General features: G+C 36.4%; 1 long non-coding RNA gene across 1 annotated transcript in view; it reads right to left on the reverse strand.

Moving 5' to 3' along the window:
• LOC133277434 (uncharacterized) overlaps positions 1 to 17,244 on the reverse strand; it is a 226,690-nt gene that overhangs the window by 89,351 nt on the left and 120,095 nt on the right. The window contains exon 2 of the long non-coding RNA XR_009746206.1: positions 2,676 to 2,767. This is a non-coding gene — a long non-coding RNA (uncharacterized LOC133277434). The remainder of the gene's footprint in view (positions 1 to 2,675; positions 2,768 to 17,244) is intronic.

Below are 17,244 nucleotides of genomic sequence, written 5' to 3' on the forward strand. Positions count from 1 at the left end.
ATGCCCCTGCTACTACTACTACCACTATCCCCTCAGTGGAACGAGCTATAATAAAGTACAACAGCAATAGCAAAATATCATGTATAGTTAGTCACCAAAGGCCATGCTTTGTCTGCCATCTTTGACTACTATTCTAAGTAAAACTCGTCCCTAGTCCCAACACGAACTTGCTACATCCACATTGCAAAAGTTTTTCTTTCCCAAAACATGGTAGCAACTTCTAAACTGATTATTGAGAATCCTGCCTGAAATGTCCTTTCCTTCCAGGACTGGACACTGCTTGGGAGAGCACCAGCAGACACATACTAGGGTTCCCGCCTCCAGCTGAGCCATAGGAACAATGGTGGCACAGTGTTCAAGTCCATTAAGGTATGTTTCTCAGTTTAGCAGTAGATGCAGTCTTTAAATGCTAAATTAGGTGCCGCAGTGTTTAACATCAATTACCTAGTCAATGTACCTTCTTAGGCAGTTAATTGAGATTAATTATTTGGTATTTACTATCTCTCCCTAAGCCTATAGGAGAGCAAAAAGCTAAATTTTAGGCTATTATACAATGAGAGCAAACAGATTTTCTTATCAAGAATAATACAACTGAATCTTCCTCAAGCAAACAGCTTTGAATTGGAAAAAGAAAAAAAAAAAAGCCAAACCTGCATAGAGTTTAGTTTTCCTCAGATGCAGTCCAATGGCCCAGTCATTAGGCAGTGCCACCTTGGTTTGTGTTAACAAACTGTGACTTTCTTACAACCCCAATCACAACCAGTTTCCCCCCAGAATTATAAACTTTAGCCACATTTCCAGCAGGACTTAAAGCAGGTATATGTGCAAATCTAGCTTCAACCTAATCTGACCATACTTTCAAAAATAACTTTTTGTTAAAAAATCTAAGACTTAAAAACTTTCCCAAGTAAACTCTTTGGGAAGTTATAATTATATATAACTTTTAATACTAGAGCTTTTAGAATAATTTAATATTTTTAATCTATTGAATGAAAAGCCTTGTAATCAACCCAGACTGTCAAGAAGACAGGCTATGTCACATGAAGTAATTTTCTTTCATAAAACACTGCCCAAACTGCAGCGGATTTGCTTGTCTGTAGACGTTAATGATAGCAAATGTCAACTTAAACATATTTCCCTGCCTTAAGTCTGCCAGATGCCAGAATGTGCTTAAATAAAATGAGAGCTCTGAAAAGAAGGTAACATTAATTTTAAATACCCAAACCCAGCTTACTTTCATTGAGGATCTGGGAAAGACATGCAGTGTACATAAAAACACTGGCTGACTTTGAGAGGTAACAAAAATGGCCTCATCATATCTGACTTTTAAGAATTAAAACTTTTTCATAAAAATAATTCAAGCCTTCTCCAGTTGAGGTCATACTGCATTCATAAGATTCCACATAGTGAGTTGACTAGTTTCTCACCTCTTCAGCTTTACGATTATTAGGTATAACCGCTAGAATATATTGTAATTATGGAAAAGCAATCTGTTCCCTCCTAATGGCAAAACCATTTAGAAGCAAAAGAAGATAGTTCCCTATGACAGGGAGATCATTTGGACCAGGTGGAAAAATTGCTTAAATCACTTGAGTTAATATGCTAAACATATTTACATGACCTTAGTAAAGCTGCCTAAAGCAGGCCCTGCAACAGGGCATGGATCTATCTGTTCACCAATATTTCTACGTTGCCTTCATTAAAATTTGAATTTATTTGTTTTTGAAAGAAACAGTAGGTATGATGTTAGTCATGCAAAAGGAGGACCTCAAAACCTATCATAATACATATTCTGCTCCTGTTTGGAGCTTTCAAAAAGCTTTGACCAAGTCTTATCTAATCAATACCTCTTCTTTGCAGAGCCATGTTAAAAGGTCATTTTCCCTTGTAGACCATTTGGTAAGATCTGCAGCACAGGTAACTTAAACATCCACTCTTCTTCCTTCCTCCTGAACTTCCCTCAAGCTACAAATATTTAATTTAAATTATTAAATTATTCAGTTAAATTATTTTGATATTGATCCAGATTTTTAGGCTGAAATAACGAAAAATTACTAATTAAAATTTGCTTTCAGCAAGAAATTTTACAAAGATGAACCTTTGTTTGCTTTTGGAGTTTAAAGAAAAAAAAAAATTCAAATGTTAAGAGCTGTCCATGGGTCATAAATTCATTTTCCAACTATTTTTCTCCATGGATACATTTAAAGTACCCTTTAGAGCCTCTAAAAGCTTACTTGATTTGTTAAGGAACATGAAACCTTTGCTACCACTCAGGCAGAAGAAATCATTTTGCTTATTTAAACCTCTGTTTGTACCCATAGGATTTAGTAAAGGTCTGTCTGGACACGAGCAATTCCCCAAATCAAAGGTGAATGTGCTAAAAATTCTGGGCTTAGAAAGAACCTAAATGTGAATTTTTAATTCCTTTTATTTGACTAGTGAAACATATATCATTAAGTCTTTTTAGTATTTCCTGAAAACTTTTAAAACTGAAACCTTCTGGGTGAGGGAAGGAAGAACCACTGGCAGGGATACAATTCTTGCAAATGGTAGAAATGATAAGGCTGATTTGCAACTCTTAAAACTGAACATAAACAAAACTTTCTAAGGAGAGCAAAGAACCAAGAACACTTCACAAGCAGCTCCTATAATTTGTAGAACACTGTTTTCTTTACCTCCAACTTGGCCCACAATCACATGCATGTGAGTATTAAGTCCACTTCATCAAGGAATGTTAATTCAAAGACAGTGGACGCTACTGTCCAGACTTGAAAGACATCCATAAAGGCAGCTCAGGAAACATAGCTAGGATACTAATGTAAAGAGGAACATGCCAGGCATTTCAAATATAAATAAATAAAGTAGAAGAAATAAAACATCCCTTGAAAGATAACACAAGAGTATCGGATTTAGAGAACAACTGTACCAGTCAGGCAACAATTCTAGGAAAGCATGGCTCAAACTGTATTTCCTATTATGCAAGAACAGGTGCAATTATAAATAAACAGTACTTTTCCCCATAGAGATTAAAACATTTGTTTTTCTATCAGAAAGCCAAAGAAAGTAAACAGACCCGCTTCTAATGCAATATGTAGGTATGACTTTACTGTGCCAATAAATTTTCAGTTTCCTTTCAAGATCACAAATATAAGACATAACAAATGCAAATTTCACTACAATTTATCCAAAATAGTTTGAGCCACAAGTGTTGAGGGGGGAAAAAAGCATTTTTTCACAGCTTTTAATGTCAGTGGTATCCTGTGTACACAGCTGGTTGGATAATGAACTATGCTTGTGAATAATTACCCCATCATTGATCTTTTCTTTTTTCAGCAGCCCAAATTCTCTCCCTTTAATGAACTTCTGATTCAGCTTGAAATAGAAAAAGCAATGTGAATTATTTTCCAGATGGAACGTGAGGATATTTTTGTGGACTGATGCTGAAACAACCAAAATGTCTCAACATGTTTACAGAAAAGATGCTTATCCTCTGAGAATACTGAACAGGGGCTGGAGAAAAAAAGGAAGTTATGTCCAGATGGAAATACTTATGTATTTTTTAAAATTGACCTGTTCTTCCTTGCGAGACAATTCAAGGCAATTTACTACTGGACAAAAAACTGTGCATTTACTCCTGAATCAGAAAGCTACCACAAAGCAGAAGATGTGCAGTTAGTTTCTGCAGTAGCTTAACTACTAACTTGTTTGGTGTCCAGCCCTTTATCCAGCCTGTAAGTATCACAGGCAAAAAGAAAACCTCATTAATTTTTCTGGTCTGAAGTTGTTGATAGTTGATTACCTGTGTTACTATTCTTCCTTTGAAGTATTCATATTTTCCCACTCAGCCTGACGGTCTGTATGATTCCTATTCTGAGGGCCCCACCATGCACTACAGGAGGTATGTACCTATCTTCTGAAGCTCAGGACTCTGCTAAGCATTTACATTTGACAGATGGTTGATTGACTTTTGTGAGTCCTTATGCACACATTTGTGAAGTCTACATAATAACAGCTATGTTGATCTTTACAAGTATCAGGCTGCCAATGGTATGATCCCAGCATTTTCATTTCCATACTCCTATATTATTATTGAACTACATAACTACTGAGCTACCTACAGTATTGGTTAGAAATTGACTGGAGAGACAGCAAAGAAAAGCTAAACAGAAGTACCATTATTCTTTATATATCCATTCTGGTAATCATTACTAACAAGCCCATATTTCTGGAAGTCCTACTTACACTCATCTGTTTAAAAGCCCTTGGTAAACTAAGTAGACCTGTCCTAAACATCTGTGACAACCCCAGGATATAGCAGTCATTACTGAGTGTTAATGTACTGGTGACCTTGCAGTGCATACACGTCTAATCAGCGTTATGCAATTATTCAGTTTTGCTTGCATTTCCTTTCATAGTTAAAGCATTTTCACTGTGATGCTATATCAAGACTTCTGACAGTAAATCAGTAGATGTACTTGATCTCTCATTTTTTAAAATGACGTTAAGCAGGTTTTTTCACAAAATAACTTAGAAAATACAATCCCAACCAGTTTTTTATATTAGGTGACCTCAGTTCTTGGCTAAGGCCAGTGATATACCCCAAACCAACCCATTACACAGAAATGAAGCTTTCTTTGATTTGGATTTTATTCATATGTTAGAACTTCTAGAAAATTCTCTCTTACTACTCCTTAGTCCCTCACTTAGCTCTGAATAGCAGGACAGTAAGGGCAAACAGAGTAAGAGTTACTGACAGGAAGCATAAGTGGGTGGCTCTGCATCAGGCTACAGTGAGAGTTAGAGTTCATATACTAGAGGATTGATGAGCTATGCTTATTGCTGAATCCTGAAGGCTCCATAACCTCAGGATGAGGGATGTTATCAAGTGGCCTATTGCAAATTTTCTGGTCAATTTATATTAACAGGTGTTTAGGATCAAGATTACATGACTTCGGCATGTCAGGAACCGAAAAGCTACTTATACTACCGGATCATGTAAATTACTAAAGCCGATGTCAGTAAATACCTATTGTATCTAAGGGATATAGCATATATTTGTGTCCTACAGTTTCTCCTAGTCTATCTTGATCAGCAACATGAAAAAATAATCCAGATTTCACTTGTTCATAATTAGTCCCGTGTCCATATTTTGGGATATGTTTATAAAGAAAACATCAGTGTATCCATCCAACTGTGATTATGTCAGGTAAACTTCACAAAAGATAGATCTTCACAGACATTACTGAGATGTTTGAGAACTCATCCTATTGGAAATGGTGTAGGGGGGCATAGTTTCTTGGTTGTTTTTTACCCCAGTAACACAAGTACTAATGGGAAAGCATTTTACAGAGGATCCCCATGTGGTCATTCACCGTTTTTAGTTCAGACTTAAAAATTAGCTGAGCTAATGGCTCCTCTCTGATTCACATGGATGTCTCCTTTTTCTCCGTCTTCTCGGTCTGAGGTGGGCGTCTTAGCTCAGGTGCAATCTCAAAAATCTGCGCACAGTTTCCCAAATTCAAACTCATATATTCTCCCAATACCTGGAATATTAAAAGGAAGTGCAGTGATGATACAGCATCCTGATCAGTCCATGCTAAATCCAAACACTGTTTACATAGAGTGACACAGGGGTGTCCCTACACCCTCCACAGCATTTCTAACCCTGATAGCATGGCTCAGAAATTCTCAAGCTGCTGACTTAGGCCTAATAGCATTTACTATTACCATACAAGCTGGTTTTGGATTTGCTGGCCCTGGCAAAAAAATACAGCCACTTCTATGAAGGACTAAATTAATAAGCTTATGAAGCCTAAACAATGAAGCCTAAATTAATAAGCTTAAACTAACTTAAGCTTCATTCATCTCTGCCTGGAGCCAACTTGGTTTTGTCTGCACTTACAAACAACCTACACCTCATATAAACAGCTCATGGATAATGATGATTATATATTACATACTGTCATATCTTATATGAGAGTATCTAAGCACTAAAAGAATTGGCACTTTGTGAAATTTTGTATAATCTAGATTTTCTTCAAATATAATTTTACTAAACTAGCATTCAGGTAGATGACAAGTCACTTCTTTGGCATCACACATTGTCTTACAGTTGAAAAATTGCAGCACTGAGTAAAACAGATTACATTTAGCTGTTATTCTCAGAAGAGACGTAGAATTGCTTTACTTCACATTTCACAATCCTTTACATAGAAATCCTTTCCATTGTGTCCTTCTCCTTAGGGCACAGTCTCTCAATATGTATATGCAAAAAATTATTATCTTGGAGGATATTCGTATATTGCACAGAGGACCCATTCCTTCATTTATTTATATTAGTGTATTCAGACAGAAAGCTGAGAAACAGTGAAAGGAAAATTAATTTCTTCTAAATTTTACAGTGGTGTCTCCCTACAGCAAAGATACATTTCTGAAGGTTGAATGTTTCATTTTAAATGGTTCCTGATCTCAAGGCATCAGTTAGATACACGGTCACAACTCCACCTGCGTTACCTGGGCAGGGCACACGTGCTTTCTTCTGAATTCAGGTAACTTGTTCTTTTCCTAGCTCTACCTTATGCTGAAAGCCAAGTCTGAGAATTTATACCAAACAACTGAAATTAACAAGCCCCCTGTTTTCTGTGACATGCTTTTTCAATATGAAAATAAAGATCAAACAAATATTTCAGACTTTTTTTTTTCTCTAAGAGATCACCTGGCCTTATCAGTTTATATAACAAGCCTTTGTGGCATATGATAGTGACTTATTTTATTTGGAATGAGGATATGAAAAACATTTTTATAAAGAGCCAAGGTTAAGAACATTTTATTCAAGTAAATATTGAACACATTCCTAAGAACAGCCCTTCAGGTCTGAAATAGGTTCAAGAACGGTTACTTAACAGTCTGAAGAACAAATAATTCTAAGTTTTCATTTTGTAAAAAAAATGTCAAGAGACAGATTGGACCTTAATCACGATAGCTAATGCTTTTGGGCTTTTTGGTCTAAGGGTTTTCTGATGGAGGGAGAAACCTAGCTAGTGAGGAATACTTCACAGGAGTTAAATAAACCCAGAAGTTAACATCAGTTACTCAGATGTTCTCATTTGGCTGTTTTTCTATAAAAATCAATAGTCAAAGGGGAGCCCAAGACAAAATTCTTGTTCAGAGCAGCACAGAGACAAGGGAACACCAAATCCTGAGATTCCCAGTGATATTCAGAGACCACGCCTCTAATGAATGCAGGTGAAATTTTGTGCCACGATTCTTTTGCTCTTTTGTTTTCAGACAAATGCAACTCTAGATCTAAATTTCACTGCTGCCTGACAAGATCTAGGAAACCTACTAAATATTGGGCAGATTACAGGACTAAGATTCCAGCTCTGCAGTCTAAGTCTGCCTTTAAAACAAATGAAGCAAACCAAATATACAAACACGCTAATGCACAACTGTAGGTTCCTCCTAGAAAACAAAGCATACTTCCACAAAAACAGTCTTTTGCAAGTTTTTCATCTCTCTGTTCTCAAAATCCCCACCTTTAACTTTTCCAACCTACTTTTTTTTCTGCCTCCCTTAGCACTGAAGATTTCCCAATTTCTTCCATAACAAGTACACACGGGCAATAAGACCTGACAACATTAAGCAGTTGTTTCTAAATGGTATCAGCCAAATAGAATGGCAGGAGCTGGCACTATTCAGCGTAGAAATCCAATGACATCTCACCCAATATACATGTCTATAAGTGCCCTTCTTTTGATCACTGAGTTTAGATAGTTAGTACTAATATCACTCACACTGTACATGGAAGACCTTTGCTCAGTCAAAGCTCTCTATCCCTTTTAGTCAGTACAGTGACTATTCAGCTCTAGTTCATGCTGCTCTGTCAGTGTTTATCAGAGAGGAAGAACTGAGACAGTTCAAGTCAGACTGCACAACTTGAGTTTTCATCATGTTCCAAAACAGTATGCAAGTGTTTTCCAAGATGTGGAAAAAAATGGGGGTATACCCTTTCTCAGCCTTTTCTACAGACTAGCTTTTTGTCCTTCTCACTCACTGTCTTTTGTGAACCTGAGTGTCTAACTCAGAGCATATGAGTTCTGCAAAGCCACAAGGCTCTTTAAACACAGACATGGCTAGAGTGAATACTTTAGTCCTCCTGAAAAACTTTCCTTTGGCAAAGAAGAAGCTGGCCTGTCTTACAGTCAGTAGGTTCTACTAGAGTGGGATAAGAAGCTGGGATGCCCTCACTAAGTATGAGTAGCTGGTGCACCACACGTTTTTCTAGAAGAAGCAAAGTACATCTTTAAGGTGATACTCTAAGAACAGCATAGCAGTAACAGAAACACCAGTGTGAGAGGACTCAGGAGCAGAAAAGTTTTTTCAGTACTTTAGGTGTCAAAACCAAGTGCATTTATTTGCAGTTAGTTTGACTCAAAGACACATAATAGAAAAAGCGCTGTTCTGTATATGATTTTTAAATAAAGCTGTGATTCATTAGTGCCATTTGAAATTGAAGAGAGGAAAGCTGGCAGACAAGCACACAAATTCTATCAAGTGGGTTGTAATCTAAAGCAAGTGTGAAATCCTCTAACACTTCATTGCTCACAGTCAGGGCCTGAAGAACAGCTCTAATCACAGCAGGTCCTAAAACAAATGCATCCTTTCCTTACAGTTAATTTCCTGAGATCCACACCAAAGCATGGAAAAAAGGATGTATATCAAGACTCCAAGTTTTACATGAGGCCTAGTATCCTTGGAGTGTTTTATTGCAGACATATACATCTGTAGATGGTGGATGGATTCAATAAAGCCAGCTGTCATTTATTCTCTTATTATTTGTTAATACACTTTAAAATAGTCCAGCCTCTCTCTTAGAAGGCTGTGGTCTGTCACTGTAATGTGATTCCATTCTGAAGCAGTTTTGTAAAAGCATAATGCTGGTTGATCTAAACTTAAATGATTACATTAAACATTCAGCTGGTCCAGTTGGTCTTGGAATTCTGATGAAATAATTTCCAAAGCCCTACAAATATTCAAGCACTCTTGCACATTTGCACATTCTTAGTCTCTTGAGTGGCTGAGCCAGTGCCCTATTAAATTAACAGTAGCTTTTCTGCTCAGTTTGGTTGACTTCAGATCAGACCACGCAGAATATGACTAATTCACTTCATGCGGACACTTGTTAAAGGATCAGGGCACAGCAAGAGACAAGGTACAATCAGCAGAAAAAAGCTGTTGAAAGAACATCCATTCAGAAGGTCTGGATCCTCAGCTAGGTTACTTATTATACCAGTGCAGATGTCCACTGAGATAGGTGAGCTGAGGATCTGGCCTATCATCTACCTATTTTCTATAGACATTGAAGACAGAATGACAGGAGCTGCTTCTTCCCAAATTCAGAGACACAAGCTTTTGAAAGCATGTGTTTTCTGAAAAAAAAGTGACTTGTGTTCTGATTCAAACAGACTAGATTCTATGAAATTCTAGAATAACTATGACTACTTTTGGCTTTAACTCACAAAATCCAAACAAGAGTTGTAAGCTTACTTAGGTAAAACACAAATTACTTCTATATGGCTCTGATATAGTGAGCACACTTCATGCATGGAACGGCATTTACCACAGGAATAATGTATTATACAAACATAATTCTATACTATTAATTACTATATATATAAAATGTAAAAATTATATAAAACACAAACCCAGATTTTATTACATGAAACTGCATTTAAAATATCAGACTCTTGAACATTAGTAAAGTGGGTAATCAAGAAAAAAAAAATGTTTTCTTGGCTGAATTGAAATATCTTTATTTATGTGACCACAAGTTATTTCAGGGGTCTGCCTCATTTACTGTATGGGTGAACTCTATTTAGCTAAGCAGCTATCCGATATTTTGTTTACACTTGGTTCTTAGAACTTGGTTCCAACCAGCCTTCTGAAGTCAGAGCTACTAATTTCAGTGGGGACTTCTTTGCTCTTACAATGTGATTAGTTCACAGGGAAGGTAAAGGGATATTACACCCATAAAATTAATAAAACCAATAGAAACAAATATTCATGTTGGCAACTGAGTGCAAAACCACTAGTACATTGGATAATACAGGAATCCCACTTCAGCATATCTGCAGCCTGATTTTTCAGAGAATTCATGATCCGTATAATCAAAATTCTGACAAATTAAGCAAACTGAAATTCATGTCCCTGCTCCAAAGCAAAGTAACATAATTTCTCAACTAATCCGTTCTGTAAAAGAAAATTAGCCAAAAATCTGTTAGCAAATCAAAGTTAATGAACAAGTTTGTTTTTTTTTTCCTGAAATAGAAAAGCAGTAAAGCACATTTTAAACCTTAAGTCTGCCTGTGTTTTAATCTAGTAAAAGAGCTTCTTAGGGCAGAAAATTCTAAAAATGCTTTAAATATGAGAACTGCAATGCCCTAAATATGGGCATCTGTGCTGTTTGTAATGATGGAAAATACCCAGATATTCTTTGGGTTAAGCCTTAGAGCAGTTTAGAGTGCATTTATGATAATCCACTGAGAAAGTCTGGGTTTCCACTGGCATGAGAAACAAATGCAGACCACAATCTTTTACTTGAGGAACAAAGCATCAGTTTGTATTATATTTAGGTTAAAAGTATCCCTGGAAATGGTGATAGTCACATGAAGCAAGTCAGCTGAAAGGAACGGTAGTAAGCTTTATAAATTGTTCTTTATTTGTTTCCAGTCATAGGAATATGAAGTAACATTTCTGATACAGAAAGAAACCTTAGTGTATGCAAGGAAATGAAATATAAGGAAATGCTGGCAAGATCTGATCCTTTATTGGAATAAATGTTACTTGAGCTTTGTGGGAGAATACTTCAGTAAGCACTGTATTTTATGCAGCTGTTTCTCCTGTGAATTACTGTATTAACACTAACATTTTTACTATTTCTTTTCTAAGATGAGCTGGGTTCTTCCCCATTCTTTCATGCCTTCAGAGTTATAACTACTTGGCTGAAAAAAAAAAAAAAAAAGAAAAAAAGTAGTTTCAGTTCCTTTCTAAACTGCTTTCCACTCATAAAAATGGTAAAGCAGATAAGATGAATAAGGAAGAAGAGAATAAAGTAGGCGAGTTTGATGCCCTCTCATTTCAAAACACAGTGACTGAACCAGGGTGCTAATTTGACATTAAACTCATTATTAAGGGTGTAAAATTCCCCCAAATACTTCCTGACAAGCAGAATTTAGCCTACAGATTTCAAGCTTTTTTGCAAACATTATTCATGTCAAAACTCCCGCTTTTTAAATTCCAACCTAAACTTCTGCGTTTTTTTTTCTTGTTTAAAGATGGAGTTAAACTTCCTTTCCCCTCCAATAGTTCTGCAAAATTTCAGTGCAGACAGGACTCTTGGTATTCCATAATTTTGCAACGAAATATAAAAGATGTTAGAGCTTTTCAGACTTTGCAATACTGGTTTTGGCAAATTACAGTACTGTTTTTCAAATAATCATGGTGCTATCTCAGCATTTCTACATTCCTGCAGAAATTCATTTTAACACTGCAAACGTGACCCCCGCACACTCAGACATTTCAGTAAGGCATATGTATTTTATAGTGTCATATATCACAGGAAATTTAAGGAAACCATCCACATACAAAATACAAACAGTCTTTGTTAGGTATTCTCCCTGGTGGAACAAGTTATTTGAAAGATTTTTTTTTTGCTTTGATCCTTTAAAACAAAGACAGATAGGTGGTGGCAGCTGTTTATATACTCATGCACTACAATGATGCTGTGCTGAATATAAAGCACCTCACCTATCATTTGAGAGAAATTATAGGGAGCACTGCCTCTAAGCTGTACTCTGTAAATGGTACCAATTTCATGCATGCAGGAATGGTGAAATTAAGAAAAATGAACTTCTGGGGGAAGTTAATTCAGCAATAACCAAAATGGTTGGTTTTACCTGCAGGCTTTATAACTTTAATAGCTTTCTGGAAGTTACCATGTAAATAAAAGCATATTCAAGTTATTGTCTAGGTAGATACTGATTGACCACTACAGCTCAACTAGCTAGCCAGATAACTCAGCATGTGATTTTCTCCTAAGGAATAATACAGCAACACAGTCCTTCCCTAGTTCTTGCACTGTCTATATGGAATACCTGTCAAAGAACAAAGCTTAGTAACTTAAAATTGCTTTAACACACTGCGTGTATCAGAATCTATTCAGAGGATGCCCAACTCCTTCAAATTCCTTGAGACAATATGACTGTTATGTGTGTCCAATATGTAGAACTGACTGACTTCATTCAGCAGAGTACTGCAAAGGAAGTAGAAGATGTTATGATTGAATCCCAAAAGACTGACAGAAGCTGGTTGTTATTTATGATTCCTGGCGTGGCAACAAACAATACTGGAGTATACTGAGATAAACAATACATTTTTGAGATTCTGGGACATGATAATAACAAGATTTGCAAAAGACATGGCAAAAACATGTCTAAAAAATAAAAGAGAGTAAAAAAAAGCAGAAGACGTTTGGAAGACACCTAATTTAAATTAAAAAAAAAAAAAAGGCATTGCATCAAGTGCTAGCTAAAGGGAGTGAGAGACTGCTTCTAAGCCATGTCAGAGAGCACAAAGAGCTTTTTTCTTCCCCTAAAAGACAGTGCAAAGAAAAAATGATGAGAATGAGAGAGGAGATTACAGGCCTTTGGGCTTTCTTCACCTCAAATATTGATTCTCTAAATAACCCTCTAAAGAATTGTGGGACCTCAGTGTGGTTCTGCATAAATACTGTAAACATCCACAAGGCCATGTTTAGGATTCAGGGATTACTTTTCTATTCAGGGACAAATCTCAAATTCATCATTACATGGATAAGAATACAGAATTGTAAGGAGAAAGGAAAGAGAAGTAGTTTACACACAAACTAATTGTCTTATGCTTTCTTTTCAAAGTGAAAAAATGAATGGGAAGATATGCATCCCTTGCAGGGATCTGAGTGTAGTAAATCACTGGAGCATAGCTCAGGAGCATCAGCAAAATGCAGAAAATTAATTCTATCTCCACCACAGAATTAAACTCTGACTAGGTACGTAAGCAGAAGAAGTGTGTCTTATTGTTCCTATTAGTACAGGGTGAAAGAGTCTGTGTTGTGGTGTTTAGGGGTCTGAACAGTAATTGGATGTTAATGAGAAAAGAGCCAGTTAGTCATACAGACCATACTGTTAGCTATTATATTTAGTTATGAGACTATGTTCATTATTTTCTTAGTATTGCTTTCCTATTTACTGTAATTGTCACACAGTTCCAGTGTGAATGTAAGGGTTGTTAACCCTTGAAACGGCACAGGTAGAAAGAAGGTACAAGCTGATCTTCTTATTTGAAAGAAACAGTTTGACACAGAGAAAAACTTAAAACTCTGCTCTGTAGAAAAACATGTGTATATGTTTTATTTGTAAGAGAACAAGCAAAATAAAAGCAAGATCTCCAGAAGGAGTAAGGGATTGAAGTTTTTTATCTTGGTACTATTATGACGGCACCAAAATCTGTACTTTAAAAGAACCACCCAGACATGGTTTGTATGGGGGATAAAGTTGTGGAAACTTTACATAATTTCTAGGTCCTATAAATATACATGTATGGAATATTACCATAACAGAGTATTTATGATAAATGAGCATTAAAAAAAAAAAATACTGTATCATTCTAGCATGTTTGTATTTTCCACAAATGCTCAGAATGGAGACCTTACATTGAGCTAGAGGTCTTTTTGACAGACATTTTAATACATAACAGTTCATAAATATATAACTGCATAACACATAATTGACTAAAATAGTAAAATAGACCACAGTAAAAACAAATGTTGTCATCATCCTTCTAAAATTCCTTATACCTTTAGTCTTGTTATTTTACTGGATTCTCAAGGTAACTGAACTTGAAAATCAAAGCCCTCCCTCTTTAGCTATTTCATACCTTCTGCTTGTCAGCTTATTTTCACTGTTAAGCATAATGAGCAAATTATGCTCCTAAGATCTGAATACAGAGGATGTCAGTTACAATCCACAGAAAAGGGCAGTCAGAGATGGCCACAAGCTCAGCGTGATTCCCCCTTCCTGAAAGCCTTCTGTCCCAAGGTGCAGCAGTTGGACAGCTGCTGGCAATGTGGAGTAGGTAGAATCACAAAATCAGGTAAATTGGAAAAGACCTTTAAGTTCATCCGTTACCCCAGGACTGCCAAGTCTACCACTAAACCATGCCACTAAGGGCCTTGTCTAGATGGCTTTTGAATATTTCCAGGGATGGTGATTCCACCACTTCCTTGGGAAGCCTGTTCCAGTGCCTGACCACCCTTTTGGTAAAGAAATTTTTCCTAATATGGGGTGCAGTATAGATGAAGTGTAATGTAGATTAGCAATTTACCTATAAGCAATGATGGAGTGAAAATGGTAGGTGTTTTTTTTTTGTTCCAGGATACATTACAACTGCAAAACACTACAGAAAAGTACCTCTAGAAATCAGGCCCAAGCTCTTCCATACTCTGAAATTTCAGACTGATATATTCCCATGATGACTGAGTTCACACGAATACGTACTGAAGTTCAACGCTTTCTCACCAACATATTTGAAAATACACATGTCCAAGTGTTCATGTGGATGGATGGATGGTTAAGGAGAGAGAGACAGTTGGTACATACATATAAACATACACGCTTACACTTGCACAACTCCCATACCTACTTTGAATTCTTCCTACAGAAATTCACCATATAACAAGACAGTTTGGGATTCTGAGTAAGATTCTATGTATACCCAAAATAATGATTCACCTGCTCAGAATTATTTTCTTTTATTTCTATAACTCTGCTCTCATTGAAGCCTGCAATTTAGAAGACTTCCTACAGGACTGATAAATAAATGTTTCTGGGTGCTGTGTTTGTATCTCCTGCTGGGCTGAATAACAGCAATTGTTATTGAGCAGGGTTTTGTAATATTTTATGTGACTAATTCACTTTTTAATGTAAGAAAGTACTTAATCTTACTGCCTTCTGAAAGAGAAGCAAAGAAAATCCTCCTTTCAAAGCTGCACTGAAACTCAGAGGAAAGGATGAATTCAGACCCTATTTGTGTGAGGATTCTTCTTCATCCTTCTTTCTAAATAAAACCAATGAAACACCTATTTATCCTAGAGATTCTTTGTTTCAAAGGAACCAGTCTAATTTTCTGAAAATGGACCCACTTTCTTTGTTTTCACTTTGCTATGCACGACACAGTAGGAAAGGAAAATAGTTTAGGGAATTTCCTGTTACTTCTGTGAGCGCTGGGTATGACCACAATTTCTGAGCTGTCCTTAAGTGGTAGAGTATAGACCAGCTCCAGTAATAAGCATGGAAATTTTTCTGTCACCTGAAAAAAAGCCATTTTATGCACATGTTTTTCCACACAAAAAAATTAAAAAAAAAAAAAAAAGAAACAATTACACCCTACAGTGACAGTGTTGATGGGAATGGGAGTTAGCTGAACCTTTGGAATGCCTTGGACCAAGTACAAACACTACAAAACTTGATCCCAAGAAGAGAACAGCAAAGCCAGGTATTTGCTTGGGCTCCTCACAAAAATTCTATGGCTAGTTACTAGTTGAAACACAACATTGCTGCATCTTGACAGACTGCAAGGTGTGTGCAGAACTCTTTTTATGCCTGTCACTGTGCTGCATTCATCTTTTAACAAAGGTGCAATGACTATTCAGTGCATTCAGGGTGAAAGAGGATGACAGGACCCTGTGCTAAGTCATTAGAAGATAAAGAACAAAAAAGAACAATATAAGAGGTGATTTCTTATTTTTCTATTTCAGGAAGGGTTTATATGGTGTGAACATCTGAGATCCTGATTTACACTTAGTCTATCACAACTATGGTCTGCCTCAGATTTCAGTGATCCCCTCTTGAATTTTATTTCCATTTACAGCAGAGGGTGATGACTGTTAAAACTCTAAATTACCTTGACAAGCCAAAGCTTGGCAAGTGTGGGACACACACACGCAAAAAAATCTGTCAAAGGCAGAACATTTTCCAAATTACACCTTCATAAAGACAGCATAAAGCCATCTACATGTTCCATGATTTTCTGATAAAATCTTGGGTCCAACTATCTGGCCTACCTTACCTTCTTCCAATAAGCTGAAGATTCATCCATACAAATATTTCTATGCATCTCATGATAAAAGGATCCACTTATAGAAATTCAGACTGATCTCATAGCTACACTGAACAAGAACTGACAATTTAAAATCACTGTATGTAATAATATACAGTGAAGCTGAATTGTCATTTTTTAGTGTATATTATTCAAACTGGTTTTTAATTATAATTTCACCTGATTTTTACAAGGGAAACTCTTTTAATGCCCAAATGCATTTCAGTATTGAAGTTAGACTGGGAGAATGCACAAAGGGAAGAAGAAAGTTTTCCTTCCCATTTACCCCAGAGGATGCAAACAAAATGTAGCACAAGTTATGTTTTTTTCTTGCAAGGTACAAGTTTGTTAAATTAGCACATGCTAAAATGCATGAAGTTACTTTCAACCTAAAGGTCTCCTTGTGCTAGGAAGAAAGCCATAACCCATAGGAGTATTGTTGCCAACTCTGATCCCTATTTAGGCAGTTGTACTGATCTCTGATTTATTCTATCACAATATCAAAGCTTTGATTTTGCCATCCAGACACAAATCTTTATGACTCCACGATCCTTATTAAGTTCCTTACAACTCCATATATTCTATGATTCTATGAGTGCTAAAATAAATAAGCCTGCAGGCCTGCAGGCTACATCATCAAGATTGGCACATGTGGCCTTTGAACTTGTTGGCAAATGGTAAGCCATACAGACAGGAAAATCAAACCAAAAAATCAAAAACATCTCAATGTATGTTGTCTGGAGAGCAGGAGGCTCTGCAGTTCAGGAAATTGCAACAGGTAGCATGTAAATAGAAAGGAAATCTAAGGTGATGCAACATGGAAAAGGTGCCAAATAAGATTTAGAATGGAGATAAACATGGGAAGCACTAAACAGACAACACAAAAATGTTGTAAACTGTGGAAGAAGAAAGTTTAAAAGTTATTCCCTTTTGTTAGAGAAGAATATGGTAGAATGGTTATTCTTCAGAATCAAGGGAATATAAGAAAAACTATACAATTTCATAAAACAAAAAGAATTTTTCTCTATACCTAGATAGAAATTTAAATCTGAG

Source organism: Pezoporus flaviventris, unplaced genomic scaffold (genome assembly GCF_033815535.1).
Source record: "Pezoporus flaviventris isolate CSIRO_AGI_PZ_B2104156 unplaced genomic scaffold, CSIRO_AGI_Pfla_v1 ptg000055l, whole genome shotgun sequence".
Lineage (NCBI taxonomy): Eukaryota > Metazoa > Chordata > Aves > Psittaciformes > Psittacidae > Pezoporus > Pezoporus flaviventris.